The sequence below is a fragment of the Phacochoerus africanus genome, chromosome 6 (assembly GCF_016906955.1).
Source record: "Phacochoerus africanus isolate WHEZ1 chromosome 6, ROS_Pafr_v1, whole genome shotgun sequence".
In the NCBI taxonomy this organism is placed as follows: Eukaryota; Metazoa; Chordata; class Mammalia; order Artiodactyla; family Suidae; genus Phacochoerus; species Phacochoerus africanus.
The window spans coordinates 126,073,435-126,088,778 of record NC_062549.1 but is presented as its reverse complement, the minus strand read 5'-3'; the positions used below and the strand labels follow the sequence as shown (position 1 = coordinate 126,088,778).

General features: G+C 46.7%; 1 protein-coding gene across 2 annotated transcripts in view; it reads right to left on the bottom strand.

Annotated features, from left to right (window-relative positions):
* The window catches only part of ZNF644 (zinc finger protein 644), a 117,566-nt gene extending 117,189 nt beyond the window's left edge, over positions 1 to 377 (bottom strand). For both annotated transcript variants that reach the window (XM_047785332.1, XM_047785336.1), the window contains exon 1: positions 266 to 377. The gene's annotated coding sequence lies outside the window, so the exon portion shown is untranslated. The remainder of the gene's footprint in view (positions 1 to 265) is intronic.
* Between the last annotated feature and the right edge of the window lie 14,967 nt (positions 378 to 15,344).

The window sequence follows — 15,344 nt, the reverse complement described above, 5'->3', positions numbered from 1 at the left end:
CCGCCGCCTCCCCGAACCCGGGGCCCGGGCTCCTTGTGCGGCACCAACTCCGCCTCCTCGGCCGCCGCCGCCATCTTAGCCTGTGCGGCAAGACGCGTCCTGCGGAGGCTTGGGAGCAGCCCGGGGCGGCGCTCCCCGGGCCCGCGCGCCGAGGCCCGGCGCCCCCGCGCTCCGCCGCCCCCCCAGGCCCGCCGCCGCCGCGGCCCGCACGCCCGGAGCCCACGCGGGGCCCGGCGAACCCGACCGAAGAAGCCCCGAAACTCACAGTTTGGTGCCGTGTGCGTCAAACCGGGGCGACGTTGGGAGCGCGCGGCGTCCCCGCGTCACGCGCCGCTCAGTACGCTCGGCGGCTCCGACGGCCCCCCTGCGCGCCCCGCTTCTGCCGCCGGCCCGGGGCCCACGGCGCACGCGCGCCGCTTTCCCGCCTCGCCCCGAGCCGCGGGCCCGGGGGCGGCCGGCGACGAGCTCGCGGGCGGCTTCGCGCGGCCGCGGCGTCTGGGCCGCGGGCACCGACGGGGGCGGCGGCAACAGTGCACCGCTGTTCTCGGGTGCCAGGAGCCCAACAAGGTCACCTCCCCCTGCGCTGACCTAATCGCTCTCAAGGAGGTCCCCGCCCCAAAGTAGGCACGCTCCAAATATGGTGGTGCCCAAACTCTGCAAGACCCAAGCACTCCGGCAAGCCTGGGCCCTTTAAGGTGGAGCAGGCCCGGGTCTGAGTTCCACAGCCACGAGCGTGCCACCCTTCCGTCTCTTTCCCTGCTGTGGAGGAGAACAGCTGAGGACCTCCAGAGCGCCCGTCACAACCGTAGAGTGACGGCAGAGCAAGGTTTCTGGATCTTAAGGGCCCCGTTCCTGGGAGATGCTGGATGGACAAGCGGAGCATCCAGGGTAGCATCTCGGGTCACGGGACAGCCCCTCCAAAAAAGGCGCCCTGGGTCAGGTCCAGGTCCATTCTGGGAGGATCCTTTCTCCTTGCGTTACTGACTGTGCTGTGGATCTCCAAGTTAGTTACGTAAGAAGCACCTGAGATACTGGTTAACCCCTCAAAGAATTCGTAGGGCCTGGGAGAGTTCTAGAAAACTTTTTAAACACGATTCCACCGGAGAGTCTGAGGCCAGAGTTTCGTGGACCACTTTGAGCAACACTGATGAGCAGCTATTGGCTTTGCTTTTAAACTGGCAAACAGGAAGTTGCTAACATGTTTGACACGAACCCAAAGTTCCTGAGGACTCTGCTAATCCTGCCCTAATAAGTTCTTTGTCTATTCTGAATCTCTGTTTTCTTATCCAAAAAAAGGTCTTCGGTTATCTTGCAGCTATCATGAAACCTTCAAGACATGATTGGCATTCCGAGGCGTACACGGTAATTGCAGTCATTTGTCAAGAATGAGAAGCAGTCCCTTTCTATAGGATGGGGACTTCATCATTATCAGCAAACAGATTCCCGAATGACAAGTATTTATTCTTGCTGCATTAGTTAAAAACAATAGTTTCAGTGCTTACCATGCACCAAGCATTGTTCTGAGACATTCAACTTCATTACAGCCTAATGAGGCAGAGAGAAGTTAAGGAATTTTCTCAGCGACACACAGTTCTTTGGACTCTTTCAAAATACCGATTTTTCTTTTTCGTTTACACAAATGGGTAAATGACTTTTTTAAAAAAAGGTATGTTTTCAGCCACTTTGGGGGGGGGGGGTCCATCTGCAGAATCCATGAAAATCGTTCACTGTTGGACTTAAATTACTATGTAGTATGGAAATTCTTCTATCACTGCAAAAGTAGTTACCAACAACAACAAAATGTACACTACTGACTGACCAATGTGTATCAGATGCATACCACCAGCAGAAAGAACCACTTCGAACTCAACCATGATCAGGAGCTCGTTTGTTTATACCAGGACTGTTTGTGGATACTAGAATTAAGCAGCTAAACTGTAATACTATAGAAGTGGTTTCAGTAGTAAAAAGTAGTAGTAATAATTGTTAAAGTAAAAAGTAATGGTTGATGAACTTCTTTAAAAACAAAATTGATGGCAAAAACTATGAGTGGGAGAAAACATGATAAGAGCAGAAAGCTTGAGTTAGTTATTATTAAAAAAATACAATTTTAAAAATCCAAGGACCAATTATGTGGCTCAAGGCCAAAATATTTAAAGACATTAAAGGAAATTATGGTTGAGAATGAAAATCAAGATGCGGAAAACCGTTTGACCCTGGAAAAAATTCACAAAGCACATCTATCCACTGCAATAAAAGAATCCTCTGATGAATACACCTGGTGAAGAAGCTTTGAAAACAAAAAAGAAAAGGAAAGCAAGGCTGGCTATTGTTACTGTGTTAAAACCTAACAATATTAGCACCATTTACCAATCTATTAGTTCTTCCAGTGAATGGGATCTCCCAATAAAAGATGCAAAGAAAGCTGTGCTGTCAAGTGACCTAAACAAAAAGAAAATGTAATTCATTTTAAAATGTTTGAAACATAAAACACGAGTGTCCACATTCCAATAAAAACATGAGTTTCCACATTCCGATCCTTCTGAATCGCAGGCAAAAAGAAAAAAAAAAAAAATGGAACATTCGATTCATCTACTAGCCTAGCCATAAAGTCAAGTCAAAGTCTGGCTTATCTTCGGGCCTCACCCTAAGACGATCCACCTCTAGGTATCGAAACTGCAAGTCAGTCTCACTTGTGGAATTGCGGGTATTAGAACGCGTGTGTTCATTGGCGCAGAGGAGCCAACACTGACTCCTCTGACTCCTCAGCTCATCAGAAGTAGCCCATGAGAGTATGTGAGCTTCTTCCCAGAACGTATGTGGAGAAAGAAAACGGGGCCATGGCAACGTAGATAAAGACATATTTAAGGAATAAGCAGAGAAGTGTGAGAAAATGAGAAATGAAAGGACAGAGGGATGTGTGGAGATTCAGGCAGGAGGTACCTTCACAGAAGCCAGGAAGGATGGAAACATCTTTCTAACCGTGACAAATAGACTCCAGTCTCAATGGCTATCGCAGTAAAGTTTCTTTTCGTAATCACATCACACTCCACGGCAGTTCGTGGGCCCGGGAGGGGACACCTCGCGGCAGCTGCTCAGGCTCCTAGGGTCCTTTCATCATCTGGCCGTGCCATCCCCTAAGGTCTCGGAGGCTTCTGCTGGACCCTCTGCAAAGAGAGAGGGAGAACGCGTGGAGAATCCTGAGTGCCGTAAGCTGAAGTGGCCAAGCTTGGAAGGGTCACCCATCACTTGTCACTTTCCTCTGGTCAGCATCTGGTCACGCAGCCCCACCTCACTGCAGGCAGAGGCTGGCAAGTGTGGTTGGGCTGTATGCCCTGGAGGAAAAGGAAACAGGCCTGGCGAGCTCAAAGCAGGGTCTCGCACATCCTGAGTGAATGCAGCAGAGAGGTTAAATGAGTAAGTGGAGTCCACTGTGTGTGCAGAATCATTGCTGACCTTGGCAAGAGCAAGGTCAGTCGAGTAGCGGATTCAGGACAAAATGAAAAGGAAAGAAAGGGAACTAGCAACAGTCTGATCAGCTATGGAAAACTGACACGATCAAGTGACTAGACTTACAGCGCTGAGACACTAGTTCAAGGTTACAGGTAGGGGCCACTGCTTAAAGATTCTTGGCAACTAACCAGCAAACCTTCTTCTAGCGCACCAGGCCTTCCTGAACGTTCACACACATTAGACTTGAGAAGTGCCTTTTCTGTTTATTTTTTTCTGGAGAGAAAGATTCCAGACGTTCCAGAATATTTGGTTGAGATCCATCCAAAGAAAAAGGGCGTTTGTAATTTCAGCCATCCCCTATGCCCTACTAAAGAAAATGAACTTAAAATAGTAAGCCAAAGGATTGCGTTATGTGTATTGATTTCCTTTGTAGTCGATAATTGGCAGATACCGTTATATAAGTGTGTTCTTTACAGGGTAATAATTAGAAATTGGACTTTGATATCTCTAGTTTAATTGTGAATGAAATCGAATGTCTTAAAATGGACATCAGAATCTCTATCATGTAGCATTTACTTAAACTTTCTAAATATGTTTCACGAAGGAAAAGAATGGTGGCTGCCACCTTAAAAAATAGATTTAGGAAACGTTTAGTTTAAGGTAGAAATACGGGCCTAAAAATATATAATGATAATGTCATCTTCATTTTTCTTATCCATTTCTCTTTTATTCCAGGGCATTAAAATCTCTCATAGATTCTCACTCAGATTCCTTCCTGAGTACCAACCTCCAGCCTCAACACAGAGCGGCTGTGGTCTCCAGGCTACCAGAGACATCCTCTGAAATGGAGTTCCCGTCGTGGTGCAGCAGAAACAAACCCGACTAGGAACCATGAGGTAGCGCGTTCGATCCCTGGCCTCGCTCAGTGGGTTAAGGATCCAGCGTTGCCCTGAGCTGTGGTGTAGGTCCCAGACAAGGCTCGGATCCTGCGTTGCTGTGGCTGTGGCTGTGGCCTAGGCCAGCAGCTGTAGCTCCAATTGGACCCCTTGCCTGGGAAGCTCCATATGCCACGGGTACAGCCCTAAAAAAGAGGAAAAGACCAAAAAAAAAAAAAAAAAAGGTGTAGGGTCATCCTCTCCTAATATTCATGTGGTGCCTGTGATGTTGCAAGTATTACCCAGCCCTGCCCAGTAAATAGAATACACTCAGATCTCAAATAGCTTGTGGTCAAACAGATCAAAAAATCACATTCTCAAAGTGCTATTTGTATTTTAAAGTTGACCCAGAAAGAGAAGTAGTTGCTGTCCAACTAGTGCCGCAGATGGTGCTAATGCTGTGGAGTCATTTCCTCTGGAGTTTGGCTCTTGGCATGGCAGGTCGAGATTCAGACAGGAAGTGATCAAGCGCGGATGCGTGAAGAGTATAAAAGACTCACGTAGAAATCCCGTGGTAATGTATGAATGGCCCGTCGAAGTGGTGACTGCCAAGCATAATGGGTATTCAGGCGGGTGGATCCCTGCCCTGTAGAAAAGGGTGCCAGGAACGACAAATTCCTTGTTCAGTGAGCACGGAATTCTATGAAAATGATCTCAGCAGATGGTGTCATGAAATTTTGATAGCAAACTGCACTCTGCCATGAAGATGTACCCGTCAGGGGACTTGAACCGTTCGTTTGCGCTCATGAGGAAATAACCCATGTTTTCCTTAAAGATATATAAACGCCGTATCAAAAGCACAAAAACATGAAGCGTTTTATAGTGTCTAGTTCATCAATTCTGTAACTCTTTTTTAAAATCATTGTAGCCTCTCTGAAATCAAAGTCTACTTTAAAAATCATCGTTGTACTTGGCATTTTTTGCTTGTTTATTGGGACCTGAAGTAATGGCACACCTTTCAATGAGTGATATTTTAGAATAACTGCCTGACATTTTCAGAAGATCCCCCAACTCTGTTTTGGTAAATCGACTTTCATAAACTTAGTTGTTGGCCCAGTAGGCCATCTCTTACTAAGTTCAAAAACTATCAAGAGTTTAGTCTGCTCGGTTCATGCTGTCGTCAGACTATTATAACTGAGCTCATTGCCCAAGGGAGACAGAACCCTGGAGGACAGACCAGACACAGGTGCGTTCTTTCCTCCTAAGGTACCCCAGAAGTAACCTTCCCTGGGCCTTGTCACCACTTTTTGCTGTAGGACCCTTAAAACCCCTGCAAAGTTCCTTGAAAGAGTCTCCTGTATACTCAGGAACAGGTCCTTCCAGCTGCTTCGTTACTCCCCTGATTTGACAAACTGTCCCCAGTGGCTGCTGGTGAGCCTTCTGCTGGAAATGGCCACCTCCCCCGTGGCACCACCATTTTTTGCGTGGCACTGCCATAGCCGTAGCTGATCATCTGGAATAGCAGCACTGGGCGCCCTATCAAAGCTCTCAGGTATTTTTTTAATGTTTATCCATTATGTGTCGGCCCCTTTACTGGTCACTGCAGAGGCCGTAGTGAAAAATCCATGGTCGCTATGCACAGTTGTGGAGTTTGTGCCCTGTACAGAGACTCTCAGGCAAGCAGGGGCATAGAGGTTAATATCTAGCCTGTTCTCCACTCACCAAATCATGCCCCTTCGTGCAGGGCTGCTTTTTGATTCAGGAAAGGATACCCCTTCCACCCCACAGAAGTGCCTTTTCTTGTGAAGTGATCTTGGCGCCCGTGGGCCTGCGTCAGCCTGGTGCTGGAGGCTGAAGCTGGATCTCAGAGGACAAGAACTTGGACTGGTGCAGCCTGTGTCTAAACCTTCTGCACAGCCTCACCCTTTTCCATCCCTCTGCCCAGAGAGGGTCTTTCTCCAGGCGGTTGATAGGCTATTGGGTCCTAAACACTCAATCCCCGCCCTCAGGGAGTTTACAGTCTAATGGAGGGAGACCAAGGGAAAGGCGGCTGTGACCTGTGTGATGAGCCTAAGATGGGAGTGAGCACCCTGTAGCGCCCAAGGAGGAGAACCCAGCTTATTCTGGGGGGTGAGGAGGGCCTTAGAGAAGCCTCTCTGCCTAGAGCCATCTTCTGTCCCCTGGCTAACTCCTACTTGTGCTTCAATTTTCAGTTCAGTTTCCCTCAGACAGGGTCCTCGCTGCCCCCTTACCTCCCCTCCCCGCCCAGCACTCTTGCGTTTCCTTTGTTAACACGAGTCTTACGTGTCCAGTAAAACCCACTATGACTGAACAAATGCGACCCCAAGATTCAATTTCCTGAATTACGAGGCCATGTTATTATGAGGTTAATGAAGGGATGAGCCTACAGAGTTCGCTGGCTGGAGTTTCAGGGCTCTGGCTGTGGGATCAAAAGCTATTCTGGTCTCACTAGAGTTTGAAGCAATCTGCAGGTACTGGACTTCTCCAGATTAAATGGACTGGGAGTGATTCCAGGTCCTGGGACTAGCTGGGTATTCCAGGATCACACCACCAATGTCGGTGACTTGGCACCCGTTTCGTCTGCCTGCTCCAGGCTGATGGGATTGGGAGGAGACTGGGAACGCAGAATCTACTTCCTCCCTTCCACCGTGCCTTTCCCCACCCCACGTTAAGAACTTGAGCCCAACACGTTTGAAAATGGGCACTGGGCAGAGGACAGGATTCATGAATGGCCGGAATTATTATAGCTGGTTTTGCATGATTAGGCATCTGATTATACTGTGTTATTTTCTGCAGCATTGTGGATTTGGCCTTAACTGTAATTACTTGCTTAATGTCCAGCTCCTCCTCCAGACAATATATACCACATAAGGGCATGCTAGAGGTTCATATTGTATCTCTTACATGTAATACGGTTCTTAGCTCATATTGGTTGCTTAATAAGTATTTATTGAACTGAATTGATGGTATGGCTGAGTTGAAATCGAAAAGACTTATGAAGGCTAGCTGAGGGTACAGAGCTGAGGGAAGGTATTCTATGCAGAGGGAGCTACGTGAAAAAAGCCCAAGAAGAGCGAGAGAGCGTGGCATATGTGGAGAACTGTAAGAAACTCACGCGGAGCGTGAGGAGTGGTAAGAATTGAAACTGAAAGAGGCGTCAGAAGCTGGATCTCAGAGGACAAGAACTTGGACTTATCCGAAAGGCCGTGGAAAACCACTGATGGATTTTTCACAAGAAATGATAGGATCAGATTTGCATTTTAGAAAGATTTGAGAAACTTATTCAAGGGAGTAAACCTGGCTGCAGAGAGAGGGGAATGTTTTCAGGACAGACTCTGACCCCTGCACAAGCATGGCATATGTTAAAGAAATGGGCCCCCGTTCTCAGCCCGCATGGAGGGGTAATCCGTAGCAGACCTGCTTTCTCCTTTGCAAAACTTCTCCCTTTAACCCTCAGCTGCAGCTGATTGGACCTGGATAGGAACCTGGTCCAAAAAAAAAAAAAAAAACAATTTGCAGGTTGGCAGGTGGTCTATGAGATACCTGGAGTGGAACATAGTGCTCAAGACACAGTGGCATTATGATATACAAATCCATCAGTGGAGGAGAACAGCGTCCAACATATAGACCCACAAAGGCATGGTCAGTTTATTTTTGGTAAAGGTGAAAAGGCAAGTTTATGGAGAAAGAGAAATCTTTTCAACAAATGATACTGGGAAAAAATTGATTGTTCCTATGCAAAAAGTCAAACTTTGATCCATCAATAAAAATTAACTCAAAATACATCATAGACATAATATGAAACATAAACTGAAAAACTCTGAGAAGAAAATCCTTGTGAGCTAGATTTAGGCAAAGTTTTCTGAAATAAGGCAGTAAAAGCACGGTTCATAAAAGAAAACATTGATAAAATGGACTTCATCAAAACTGAGAATTTTCATTCTTCCAAAGAGTAAAAAAGAATGAGAGACTAGGAGAAATCACTTGGAAATCATGTACTTGATAAAGAACTTGTATCTATAATGTATAGAGAATTCTCCAAGCTCAATAATTAAACAAATAACCTGGTAAAAAATGGACAAGATAAGTAACAGGTACTTCACCAAAGAAGATATATGGATGTGAAATAAACACGGGAAAATTCTCACTGGTCACCAGGGAAGTGTGGATTAGGGTTGCAATGAGTTGCCGCTACGCCCCTGTGAGAATGGCTGAGAAATTGGCACGCGGGACCATGGCACGTGTTGGCCAGGTTGTGTAGCAACTAGAAATCTACTCAATTGTTTGTGGAAATGTGACATGGCCCAAGAACCTTGGAAAAAAGCTCGGCGGTTTCTTGAAAGTGTTAAACGTACACACCACATAGTGGATATGATTTACCCCTCTCACGTCTGGGTATTTAACCACAGTAAGAGAAATACACGTCCGCACAAAGACGTGTACAAGAATGTTCAGAGCAGCTTTACTTCTAATAGCCCCCAGCTGGCAACAGCCCAAATGTCCTTCAGTAGGTGCTTGTATAAACCCAGCCCCCAAAGGAATGCTTACTCTATGATTCTCTGTATATGAAACTCTAGAAATTAATCTGCTGTGGCAAAAACAAAACAACCCCCCCCCCACAGATCTTGGGGTTTTATCGTGGAGGGGGAAGAAGAGGCAGGAGTGGGGGTGGCAAGGGCTTACAGAGAGGTAAAGGATATGTCTGGGGCTATTGGCTATGTTCATTATCTTGATTATACTGATGGCCTTGGAGGTATAGACACATGTAAACATTTCTCAAATTGTACTCTTTAAGTATATCCACTTTATTGTTTTAATAAAAGTTTCAATAAAGGGCTTCCATAAAACTCATTTTCAAATTTTTTTTGTCTCTTGTCTTTTTAGGGCCACACCCGCAGCATATGGAGGTTCCCAGGCTAGGGGTCGAATCGGAGTTACAGCTGTGGGCCTACACCACAGCCATGGCAACGTGAGATCGAGCCGTGTCTGTGACCTACACCACAGCTCACAGCAACACCGGATCCTTAACCCACGGATCGAGGCCAGGGGTCGAACTTGCCACCTCATGGTTCCTAGTTGGATTCCCTAACCACTGAGCCACGACGGGAACTCCTCTCTTTTAAACTTTTAAGAGAGAGATGATGGGGTAGAGTAGTAGGGCACTAAGATTGGGCTTGGACAAGAAGAGGGAACCCCCCAGTTTGACATGTTTCTGCGTGGAGTGTCGGGCAGGTGAGATTATTCTCTTGCTTAGATGCTGTCCATTTTCTCTGAAAATGGGCTTGAGGATAGTGGACAACTTTGAAACAGCTGCTGTGGAGGGAGAGTCAGCCCAGACCCGTTGCATTTGGGGAGCACTGAGGTTTCTCTTGATATCGGAGACCCAGAATCTATGGTGACACCACTTCTGCATCATTATGTAGTTTTTTCTGGCCCTCGTCGGCAGTATAAGCGAAGGAACAGTCAGTCCTCTGGCTTCTCCGAACACGTCATGTCTCCCAGAAGCTTCTTTAATCTTCTGAATGCTCAGATTTCTTTGGCATCTGCTTCACCGTTTTGCCAGACACATCAAAACTTTTTTTGTTTATCCATTCATTTGTCCAAAAAATATCTGCTGAGCCCCTTTGACTCAGGTGTGAGGTGCTAATGACGCTGAATATACAGCAGTCTAAATGCACCTGGTCCCTGCTTTCAGGCTTCCATGCCCCAGTAAGGAACTTGCCCTCCCGGGTTCCACCTGCCCCCTTGCAAACATTGGAACACCAGACACTTCCCAAGGACAGGTCACCCCTGGGATTCAAACAGACCGCCTGGCCACCCATCATCGAGATGGCTCCGTAGCATGTTCCATTTTCACTAAACTCATTATGTCCCTCCTTCGAATGTGTATTATAAAAGTCTGTGGCCAACACTGAATTCCTAGGATCTATAACTAGAGACCCAGGGACAAAAAGGAAATGGGCCCAGCCAGCCAATATACCGTCACTAAGAGCTTTAGGTATTTTCATCCCTTGAAATTCAGTAAAACCACAACTTTCTAATAAAGAGGAATGCTAAATTGCTCTTTCACCAGTTTGGACAACATATTATTAAGAAATCTTTTTTTTTTGTCTTTTTGGGGCCACACCCTTGGCATATGGAGGTTCCCAGGCTAGGGGTGGAATTGGTGCTGCAGCCGCTGGCCTACGCCACAGCCACAGCAACTTGGGATCCGGTCAGCATCTGCAACCTACACCACAGCTCACGGCAACGCCGGATCCTTAACCCACTGAGAGAAGCCAGGGATCGAACCTGTGTCCTGGATGCTAGTTGGGTTCATTAACTGCTGAGCCATGAAGGGAACTCCCAAGAAAATCTTTACGTATTAAATAATGTGGCACTAGTGCATCAAATGGAAGTGGCATTGAAATGTTTTTTTATCCTCTAAAAGAGTGTTAGCAGTTGCAAAGCAGCTAGATACACACGAGTGTGTATTTATATATTTGGAATGTTGAGTTAGGAATCACATTATATTGGTTTTGTAGGGAGATAGAAAAGTAAGAGGTTCTTCCCTACCTTTGTAAATCTGTTTTGAATAGTGTAAGAAATCCCATACGAGTTTACAATTTTGGCCCAGAAGCCATGGTACAGTATCATCCAGCTGGCTGTCAATATTCAGTATGTGAGGGCACCACCAGAAGAGACAGCGAAACAGTAACAAAAGGGGGGGAAGTTATAAAAAATGATATATGCATGTTCTTTCCTGTACTTTTTTTGTGATCCGAAAACTTAAAAAAGATGCACAGATGCATGAGGGATGTTTCTTTTAGTGAAAAGGGGAAACACGAATCCCTAAGGGTTGGGAATAAAACTTGATGAGTCTGGCAGTAGGCTTTGGAAACGAGCAGTGATTGCCAATGTGACTAACACGAAAAAAATGTTGCAAAGAATCACTAGGACCAAAAAGCAACAATTTTTGCATCGTGCAGAAAAACAAAATGGTCTTACAATAGCCCCCGAGGGAAGCTTCCTTGTGACAGAGAAATTTTCCTAAGTAACAAAATGGAAAAAGGGGACTCTGCCTGCAAGATCCCTTCAAGTTAAAGTATTAATTTCTCTATCCCTATGGGTAATGATGCATTTTTTATAGGAAAAGTAATCGTATGCAAGGTATGTCCCCAAGGTAGAGGTCAATGCAGATTCTCTAAGATAGGAAATCTGGCTGGAGATTCCAGGATGATCACTCTCCATAATTAAGTGTTAAGGTTACATCTAGCCAGCTATTAATATTTCGCCTGCAAGCATCTTGCCAGAAGAAACTGCTGAAATGGTAACAGAAAATAAGAGAAGATCCATAAAGTTATTGTAATTTGAGCAAGCCCCTTCCCCCCAGTGCAGGAGATTGGTGCTGGAATCCATCATTTCCCCCAGTGTCTTGGAGTCTTGACTGTTGAGATAGGAAATCCTTAGAGCCCATTACTATAGATGTGCTGTCAACGTTTTCATTTAGACAAATAGAGAATACTTGTAAAATAACTCAAATCCTTCTTAGATGGCTTCGTGAATTATCTACGGTGCCTTGTGAAGAATGCCCCTCCCTCTCAAAGACGACTCTCTCTTTCTCCCCCGCCTCACTTCTTTAGCATCTAGAAGGACTGACCAATAGAGCTTTCAGGCAAGCCTTCATGAAGAGGGTTTTTTTCTCAGTTGAGCTTTTGGGCTTGGCATCTGTGCGTTTATGATCTTACTCTCTGTAACGTGCCAGAGCTGAGCGCGTCTGTCTTGCTGTGACAGTCGAGGGGCTGCACCACCGTCGGACAAACTCAGTCCACTTTGGTCTATCGCGCATCTCCGGGCTGCTGGGAATCACACTTGTTCGTGATACTGGGCATGAATCTGTGAATGTGGATGGGCAAGGTCCCTGCCCTCCCGAAGCTCACCTTCCAGTAGGTTGACTGTAGCTCAACACGGGGAGTCGAGAGGCAGGAAACCACCCTGGGCACTTCAAGCCAAGGATTCTTAGGTACTGTTAGGAAACAAATGGAATAAGAACTGTAAGGAAGGGGGAGTTCCTGTCATGGCTCAGTGGTAACGAACCCAACTAGTATCCATGAGGACGTGGGTTCGACCCCTGGCCTTGCTCAGTGGGTTAAGGATCCAGCGTTGCCATGAGCTGTGGTGTAGGTCACAGATATGGCTCAGATCCTGCGTTGCTGTGGCTGTGGCTGTGGCTGTGGCCGGCAGCTGCAGCTCTGATTCAACCCCTAGCCTGGAAACTCCCATATGCCTCAAGTGCAGCCCTAAAAAATAAATAAATAAATAAAACGAAAAGAAGGGAAAGGAAGGGAAAAGCAGGTTTAGAATATTGATGCTAAAAGAGACCACCCACGTAGGAGCCAGCGTTTGCTTCAGCAGCCCCTCTTAGGTGAGGGAATGAAGAAAAAACTTCTTGTTCTGCAGGAAGGGAGGGCTGCTCAGTGGGGGCTTAGAGAAAGCATTCTTGGAGCAAGAGCTGTTGTTTATGTGCTATGATTTGAGATGAATTGGGAAAGCTGCCAGTTCAAAAATGTCTCTTCCGCAGATGTCTGTAAAAGGTGGATGTTTACTTCTCCTGGGAGAGATGGCAGTTAAAACCAAGGACTTTGGAATCAGGAAGACTTGTTTGTGAATTGCAGCTCTGCAGCTTACTAACTACGTGATTTTGCAGAAGCTATTTTTCTCTCTTTGCCTCAGTTTCCTCATCTAGGAGATGGAAATAATCATGCACCCTCCTAGGGTTTGTATAAGGCTTCAAAGCGTTATTATGAATCAAGCAGTAGCACAGGTACGCAGAAATAGTAAATATTCAACAAGTGATAGATCTTCTTAATACCATTTTTTACTGATTGATTCAGCCATCCATTCATTCATTCAACTCACATTCACTGAACTCCCGCCATGCGCCAGGTTTTGTGTTGCTCATGACGAAGCGGAAATCGTCATGGAAGCAACTGATTAGTAAATTGTGAAAGATGCCCTAAGAGACAGTAATAAGAAAAAACAAACAAACAAACAAACAAAAATCCTTTTTATCTTTTTCCCAAAGCAGAAAATGGAAGGAGAACATTCCTGGAAGATGGAACAAAAAAGGTTCAGTGTATGCAAATGTTTTTGATCCACTTCTTCCTGGAAACTGAGATGTAGCTGGGAGCCATCCGGCCGTTAATATAAGAGCTTACTTCATCCTAAAAACACTGTGTTCCCGTGACTTCCGGGGCCCTGCACTCTCCTGGTTGGTCTGCCACGTCTCCGGCAGATCCATCCTGGTCCCCTTTGTCAGGTCTTTCTCCTCCATCATTGTCTGCTGGAGATCCTCAAGACTGTCTGGGACGTGGGGTTTCCAATGTGGCTCAGGAGGTTAAGAACCAGACTAGTGTCCATGAGGATGTGGGTTCGATTCCTGGCCTCGCTCAGTGGGTTAAGGATCTGGTGTTGCCGTGAACTGTGGTGTAGGTAGCAGATGTGGCTTAGACCCCACGTGGCTGTGGCTGTGGTGTAGGCCAGTGGCTCTAGCCTGGGAACCTCCATAGGCTGCAAGTGTGGCCCTAAAAAGATAAATTAATTAATTAATTAATAAACATTTTTAAACAGATTGTCTGAGATGCTTTCCTCACTCCGTATGCTCTCCTTAACCATCTCATCCATTATCCATAATTTCCTAGGGGATTAAATTACCATCCAAATGATAACTCCCCAATTTTTATATCCATGTCAGAGCTCTCTCATAAACTCCTCCTGTTTCCAATTGACTCCTATTTCCAATTATTTAGTGAATATCTTCACGTGGTTGTCTTGAGAACACCTCAAAATAAGCATGTCCAAAGCTAGCTGGTCTCCTTTCCAAAGTCCCGTCCGATGTGCCCTCTCAGTTAGTGCGCCACCATCCTCTCAAGGGCCGGCCACGGTAGGAGCCCTGCAGCCAGTCCGACCCCAGCTTCTCCCTGGGTCAACCCATCCTCAAGTCTGTTCCTTCTGCCCCTTCGATACGCACGTCTCGTGTCTGTGTGCTTCACCCTCCTCATTGCCGCCCCCTGAGCCCACTTTGATTTTCACTTGTCTCCCCACGTTTCGTCTACTGCTTGTCCACCTAACCCAGGCTTGCACAGCAGCCAAAATGCAAATCTGCCCATGTGGCTCTGTTGGTTAAAACCCTGCACAGCCTTCTTGTTGGCCTTAGGAGAAAGGACACACTCTTTCCCAAGCCGTCTGCTATCGCTCTCCTAGCGCCAACCTTTCTCAAGTTTTCTTTCCCTGGTTCACTCTATCCTGGCTGTTGCTTGCCTCGTACGTTTTCCCACCTGCTCCCTGTGCCGGGAATACTTTGTTCTCCTTTTCACCTGCCTGTGCTTAGTCATTTTTAAGGTCTTGCTTAAAGGTCACGTCCTTAAAGGTCACGACCCCCCACTCTGGGTTCAAAAGCCGTGGACAAGGGAGCAAGCAGAAGGGATGGGAAGAAAAAAATACTGGTATTTTTTGTATTACAAATACAGTACAGATTTGAATTGCGGACCTTGCTGGGGATGATGGGTGGAGAACAGATGGGAAACAGGTGAGGAGGGACGTTTCCAGTCGTGAAAATGGTCCGAAGGCTCTTGCGGGCGTCTTGGTGGGAGATGACGTTATCTTGGATCGGGGAGGTGGTGATGGCAAAGGGGAGAGAAGTACCGTCGCCAGAGACACCTGGGACACGAGATCCATAGGCCTTGGTGCCGCATTTGTATTAGAGGAGCGATGCTCCTTGACTCTTCCGGATCCGTGAAGAGGTATTTTTCTTAAATGTCCTGCCTTCTTGCTTCAGCTCATGCCCCTTTTACATGATGGATGAATTTAGGAGAAGGCAGCCCTGCCTGCAGGGAGCATGTGCTCTTTGTCTGCAGAGGAGACAAGTTTTTGATAAAGCGCCTGTCCTCGCGAGGAGAGGGCCCCCGTGGTCTGGTGCCGTCAGGGACGGGGTAGGCACCTGCTCCTGCAGCTGGG